We start from the raw sequence: 6,710 nt of genomic DNA, 5'->3' as shown, positions 1-6,710 counted from the left end.
AATTCCTTGACCAATTGAACGGTCCACTCCAACTTCTGACGAAAAGGTGGTAGAGATGTCAAGGGAAATAACAGCCGCCCCCTTCCATTAATCCGTGCCTCTTGCTGTATGTGGTCCTGTTGCATTCTTCAGGTGAGATTTTCCTGCCATGTTTGTATAGAACTTTGTAACCCAGGTCCTGTCTGTCGTCGATCACTACACATCTTTGGTCGTTCATCACTGTCAGTATCACTTAACTCTTTTGCGTACATTTTTCCGTTTGTTTCTCCCGGTCATTGCTATCTGAAAAGGCCTGGAATCTCCTTGGTCATCCTCAATCAGTCAAAAGTTCACAATTTCCTAGAGCGCTTCAAGACAGCCTTCAGCCTTCTTCGGCCACAGCTGGGCTAGGATTGTGAAGCATGAAAATGATTGATTGATTCATTAAGATTAAGCCACCCAAAAGGTGGCACGGGCATGAATAGCCCGTAAGTGGTGGCCCTTTTGAGCCATTACCAGTATCATTAGCTGATACTGGAGATCTGTGGAGGTGCGACTGCACCCTGCGTGACGGGAGATGTCTCCCGTGATGTGAAGCATGAAAGGGCAAGAAAGCTTAAGAATTGCACTTATCCCAAATATAAACATATCGAAGTTATCTTTATTTAGTATTCATAAACGTAACACCTTATTAATATCCACTATCATACATTTGCAGGGCTCGGTAGCCCAGTTGGCTTCGTTCTCTACTTTAATTTGATAATACCGGGCAAACGAGAAATGGTTGGGCACATTTCCTATCACCTAACGCCTCTGTTCACCTAGCAGTAAATAAGTACCCGGGAGTTAGTCAGTCAATACGTCACCAGATCTTACAAGGGTAAGAGTACGAGAGATTTTATGTTTATATTTTATTGCAACATAAGACAAACGGCTGAGGACATTATATCAGGTGGTAGGCATGCCTTTGTATTTTATCTATTTTGTTTTCAAGAAATGATAGATATTCCATTGATATGGGCGAAATAGATCAAGTACGGGTGACTGGTCTATTTTGTCCAGAACAAGGGGAATATCCAATACAGGTGATAGAAATGCCCTTGTTCCAGAGGGCATGTTGATCAAATACGTGCGGCAGACATACCTAATTTACCTGAGGGCCACTAGCCCTAGTGGCCTCGACGAGGACAGGAAGCCGGCGGCTCGTCGATGGTTCTCCCCTCCCCCTCCCCCCATCCACATACAATTGTTCAGGTCAGACTAGATCATATACAGGAGGTAGACATTCAGTTCTAATTGGACTAATACAGACTGTAGATATTCAGTTCAGTATGGAATAGATTATATACAGGTGATCATCTTCGTCTCTGTGCAGGGAGTCTAGTGACTTGATATTGACGACGGCTGGTATCTGAAACCCACCAACAAATAGGAGAGCTTTCTGGTGTGGCTTCAAGCGGAACATCTTATTAATTTCCAAGAGAAGTTTTCTCATGCTGCAAAGCCCAGAACACACTAGATTAATGTACTCGTCGACCACATATCCCTGCTGGGGCTTTTTACCCACTACCAGAGGTACGCTTCCTGGGTGATCGCGGCGCACCGATTTTGCTATGGAAATCCGGTCATCGAGGGAGAATATAGTCTTGAAATCCCACTCCATGTTCATGACATTAGCAATATGGTCAAGAACTAGCAGGAAGCTGAAATGCAACAACAGTCGTTAAGAGACTACGCGTGGGCAACCAACTGATCTTAGTAAGTTGTTTTAGATTCAGCTATTCGGAACAAAAACAAAAGCTCAAATAACACGGTGAGCCCGTACTGGTTTTACCTGGCACATGAGCGGAGATGCGTCGATTGATAAAGATTAAGCCACCCAAGAGGTGGCACGGGCATGAATAGCCCGTAACGGAGGAGCTGAGTCCCTTAGAAACTGCATATATATATATATATCCTATCCTAGTCAGGTGATTGGGAGACATTCCTATTTATGGCCAAGTATCCACTAGGAAAATGAAACGAAAATTCCGAATGTTTCGAGTTTCACCACATTATCAAGAAATACTTGATAATGTGGTGAAACGTGTTTTTGTGATCATTCTTGCATTCCAATTTATTCCGAACGGATTTAAGAATATTGTTTTGGTTACTCTTCAAGTAGGGTTAATTTACACTAAGGTTTTTGTTTTTAAGTATCCGACATACTTGGATCCTGAATTTCTTCATCTCAACAATAAAAGTGTTGTGTGGGCTAAGAGGAACATTGTACGTGATGAAAAACAAAGCCAGATTGTTGCCTTGTTAAAGAGTGAGGCTCCAGAAAGACTTTTTGCAAGGACTAGGATACAGAAAAGTAGCAAACTATATTGAGGAGCCCACACTCTGCATGAAGTGTTCTCGTTGTGGCTTGGAAATGTCAGTTTGACCCCAGATGTCGGTACTACGGTAAGAAGCATGACTTGCGAGAGAGTAGTCAGGATTGAAACAGGAGAAAAATTCTTGTCCTCTTGCTGCAATTGTAGAGGCATCCACAATGCTGATTCCTCTCTATGTCCCATGAAGTCCCATGTTAGAGATTCCAAGCCGGCACCCACAAGCAGGGTGTGACTCTACAAGCGAGAGGCATGACTCTCGCTTCATTAGTTGTTCAGTTGTTCCCCGCCTCTCATTAATCTAATAGCCGAATCTACACGTATCTCTGAAATCATCCAGTTACAGCCCCCGCTCCTGTGCCAGGTAAGTCCACTACGGGCTCACCATAGCCCGTACTACTTAGAACGTTTTGTTCCCAGTAGCTGAATCTTAAACAACTTAAACCACATCTCTGAAAATTTTATCCACCCAATTCACCGAATCTACATGTATCTCTGCGATTCTATCCCCAATACTCAAAGTTGAATTCCATCCTCATTATCTCAATCATAGCTTTTCTTAAGCATATCAAAATTATTCTCATGGCTTCAGTTTGCTTAGTCTGCCTTTACCAAAACAAGAAATGACAGGTGCAGCACAATCAATAAGTAATCACAAAATACCAATGTTAAATGTAAAACAAGATTAATATTTGTGTACTGTATGGATGTGTGAGCCCCTTGGGGAGGGGGGACCTTAAATAGACGAGGGTAGAAATAGCCTAAGCTACTATATCCTTTTGAGATGTATTTCATTGCCTCAATAAACTTACTTGAACATTTAATTTCTCTTCATATGGAAGGCTTCTAATATGCAGGATTAACTTTGTCATCCTATGCTCGACACGTTCTAGTGAATTTGTCCATTCTATAGTATGGCGACGAAATACTGTACGAACAAAACAAAACAGCCTAATAACAAAGTATTTATCTTTTTGTCATTGCATCCTTGAACAGTATTCGTAAATATGCAACTCTTCTTGAGGTTATCTTGAGATGATTTCGGGGCTTAGCGTCCCCGCGGCCCGGTCCTCGACCAGGTCTCCTCTTTGTTACACACCCCCAGGAAACAGCCCGTAGCAGCTGTCTAACTCCCAAATACCTATTTACTGCTATCAGGATGAAAGAAACTCTGCCTATTTGTTTCCGCCTCCACCGGGGATCGAACCCGCAACTTTAGGACTACGAATCTCGAACGATGTCCACTCAGCTGCCAAGCCCCTGATGCCCCTAAACTCTGATGATATTTCGAAATGAAAATATAAATATGGCCCTAAAAACAGTAAACAGTAGTAGGGGTGATAATTATGAAGCTGAGTGAATGGGTCATATGATTAGGAAAATAATTTATTGGATTGTATAATAAACTATAAATAACCCAACCAAAAAAACTGGCCTATGGCACATATAAATGAAAATTATGACAAAAAGCCTAATAAGAAAGATATCTTTTTTAGACCTTGCATCCTTAAACAGCATTGTGGACCCCCCCCCCCCCCCCCTAGTATAGGGTCCCAGTAGTAATTGGGTCTGTTCTCGACTCTCTATCTAGAATTTCGGGTTCGAATCCCAGGAAGTGTAGGATTATGTGACTAAGTTTACGTATTTATTTCATTTCTATTGAGTGGAATGTATATTTAGTGTATTTGGAATTAAGTTTGAGTGGACTATATAACATAGGCTATTTAAATTTCCATACAATTCACACAGTGGAGGCTTTTACAGTGTTAGTTAGAATTCAGATTGAACAGGCGTTGTAATTATCAAAATGATATTAAAAGTTAATATAAAGCGAGTTAATTACTTGAATTGTTTAACATCCCGGTACTATATGAATGGGGTTAGTAAATATGTTCAATCTTAGCTGCTCAGATGATTTCTAATTGTAGAAGTATGGTTATCAACACTCAACACTGGAGAAATGTACGATAGACTACTGGAACATTATCTAACACAGTGCACAGTTACAAACCCAATAACTTTTCAACTTAGATTCAACAGAGCAGAAAAAGTAGTTAAAACACATGGGGGCAAAATCTTACTGAAGCGACCATACGAGTCATAAATACTCATACTTCGCCTAAGCAAAACAGAAACAAGTAACACTTAGTGGGCCAGCCAGAGGCTTAGGACCCGCACAGGAATATCCTTGCCAAAAAAAAAAAAAACCACTGACCTGTGACTAGCGTCGTCTCGAGGTTAATGGCGACGCTGCAAGTGTGTCACAACTGGACAGTCCACCTGCCGCGAATGCAGAATTAATGGGAGAAATACACAATTTATGTTAACATTCTCATTGTTTACATTCAATTAATTTGGTTATGGTTGAATGCCTATTGGTGTTTAGGGATGGACATGCTCATAACCAGCTACCAATGTTTGACCAACTCGACCTACCATCTATAATTGAATCAAACTACTAACAAATAGAAGATACTTATCCTGGGCCGGAACAGAGCCGTTGTTGTCCTCTACTAACGGCCATAATTGTGGCTTAAATGTCCGTTAAGGATATAAAGACTGTGTGTCACGATTCTCCACGTCGTTGGTTAAGCTCTCCTGACCGTCACTGCACCAAATGATTGGGCACGTTTCCTATCACCTAATGCTTCCGGTCACCTAGCAGTAAGTAGTTAGTCAGCTTGTTGTGGGGCTGTCCTGGGGAGGGTCAGTAGTTCTACTTTCAGAGAGGGGGGGGTGGAGGCCTCGATATAAGTTTAACGAATATATAAGCACAGGCTGCCTGTCTCCGCCAAAATAAATTACTATATTAGTCTCTTAGTTAAATGACGGTAGGGTTGAGGATTCTTACCTGTGGCAAGTCAGTTACTCTGGGGTAATTGTTTGGTGACTGACACATTGGTTCCAGCCTTCCTCCCTGGGATTTTGTTGTTGCCAGACTACTATTGTTGGTTTAGGGGCCACGACGCAGGGTTGCTAGATCCGAATTGCTGAAAGTAGCGAACTGACAGGTCTAAAAGTAGCGATTTTGTAATTAAAGTAGCCCAATATTTTGTTTAGCGGTTGATACGGTTTTAAAAATATAATTTAACACTACATGATTTAATGATTGTATTAATATTACCACTGCATTTATATAATAAAAACCGTGATCATTGGATAGCTTACTAATACAGTATCTGGTGCATGAAACATAATTTACCTGGTAAATTATGCTTCGTGCAGCAAATATTAGAAAGTTATCCAATGGTCACTTTTTTTTGTATTATATATATGGATGTAGAGTCTCTCCACGTCTTCACAGTTGAAGAATATCAAGATCTTCGTCTGCATCCACAACCTCATTCTTCTATATTGCAGACACATTTTATGACTGACATGCGTGGTTCAAATTACGAACATGGGCCTATTGGTCCATAGATTGATTGATGAAGATTAAGCCACCCAAAAGGTGGCACGGGCATGAATAGCCCGTAAGTGGTGGCCCTTTTGAGCCATTACCAGTATCAAGAGCTGATACTGGAGGTGTCCAGGCAGGCGAGTGGAGGTGCGACTGCACCCTGCGTGACGGAAGATGTCTCCCGTCTTGGCCCATACAACTCAGCTCTTATTTATATCCGCCCAATCTCATTCATATATGTCTAACCTACACTAGAAACACTCCTACTTCAATTATGTTTCGTGGTAATTGGTTCCACAAATCAACCAAGGGAGGCAAGTACCGGCCCTACCCTACACAAGAGACCACTGGGTAGTCAAAATAAAAACACGGCCCCTCCTGAAACGCAAAATGTCTTCCAGTGCCCTCCGGCAGAGCAAAAGCCAGAAACCCACGAAGAACAGCCAGCGCTGGACACCGTCTCCAACTCCCAAAGAACCGGTCAGAAAACATTCAAAATTTATCAACTTTCCTGTGTCCCTAGACAATATGTGCGCCAGGAAACAATCCGGACCGTTGAATAGAAATACCAGACGGTAGTATCAAAACCCTATGGGTAAAATGGCATAAAGGAACGTGATCCAGAACGTGAAACGTACCAAGGGGAGCGGGTGTCCAGGCAGGCGAGCGTCAAGGTTGAACCAGGAGAGTTGACGGACTGACGACGGTCTTTAGTGTTGTTGGTTTAGATTCAGCTACTCTGGATATAAAGTTCCAAGTCGCACGGGCTATGGTTAGCCTGGAGACGGTCTTCAGGAGTCGCCTTGTTATTAACCCTTTTCGGGGTGGTGGTTTCCGGGAATTTTCTCTGGTTTAAAATCTACGAAGACTAAACCACACAAAGATGAAGAGCAGACGACGTTTCGGTCCGTCCTGGACCAGTATCAAGTCGATTACGGTCTACACAATATCCAAAA

The 6,710-nt window shown here is 42.2% G+C and overlaps 1 long non-coding RNA gene across 1 annotated transcript; it reads right to left on the bottom strand.

The window, feature by feature from the left end:
* Window positions 1-875: 875 nt before the first annotated feature.
* Window positions 876-6,664, bottom strand: LOC123755552 (uncharacterized). The gene is made up of 4 exons (XR_006772527.2): window positions 6,393-6,664; window positions 5,206-5,367; window positions 4,570-4,634; window positions 876-1,682 (listed from the first exon to the last, which is right to left on the bottom strand). It is a non-coding gene; the product is annotated as an uncharacterized lncRNA (long non-coding RNA).
* Between the last annotated feature and the right edge of the window lie 46 nt (window positions 6,665-6,710).

This window comes from Procambarus clarkii, chromosome 20 (genome assembly GCF_040958095.1).
Source record: "Procambarus clarkii isolate CNS0578487 chromosome 20, FALCON_Pclarkii_2.0, whole genome shotgun sequence".
Classification (NCBI taxonomy): domain Eukaryota; kingdom Metazoa; phylum Arthropoda; class Malacostraca; order Decapoda; family Cambaridae; genus Procambarus; species Procambarus clarkii.
The sequence above is the reverse complement of the archived record's forward strand: the minus strand, read 5'-3'. Positions and strand labels throughout refer to the sequence as shown.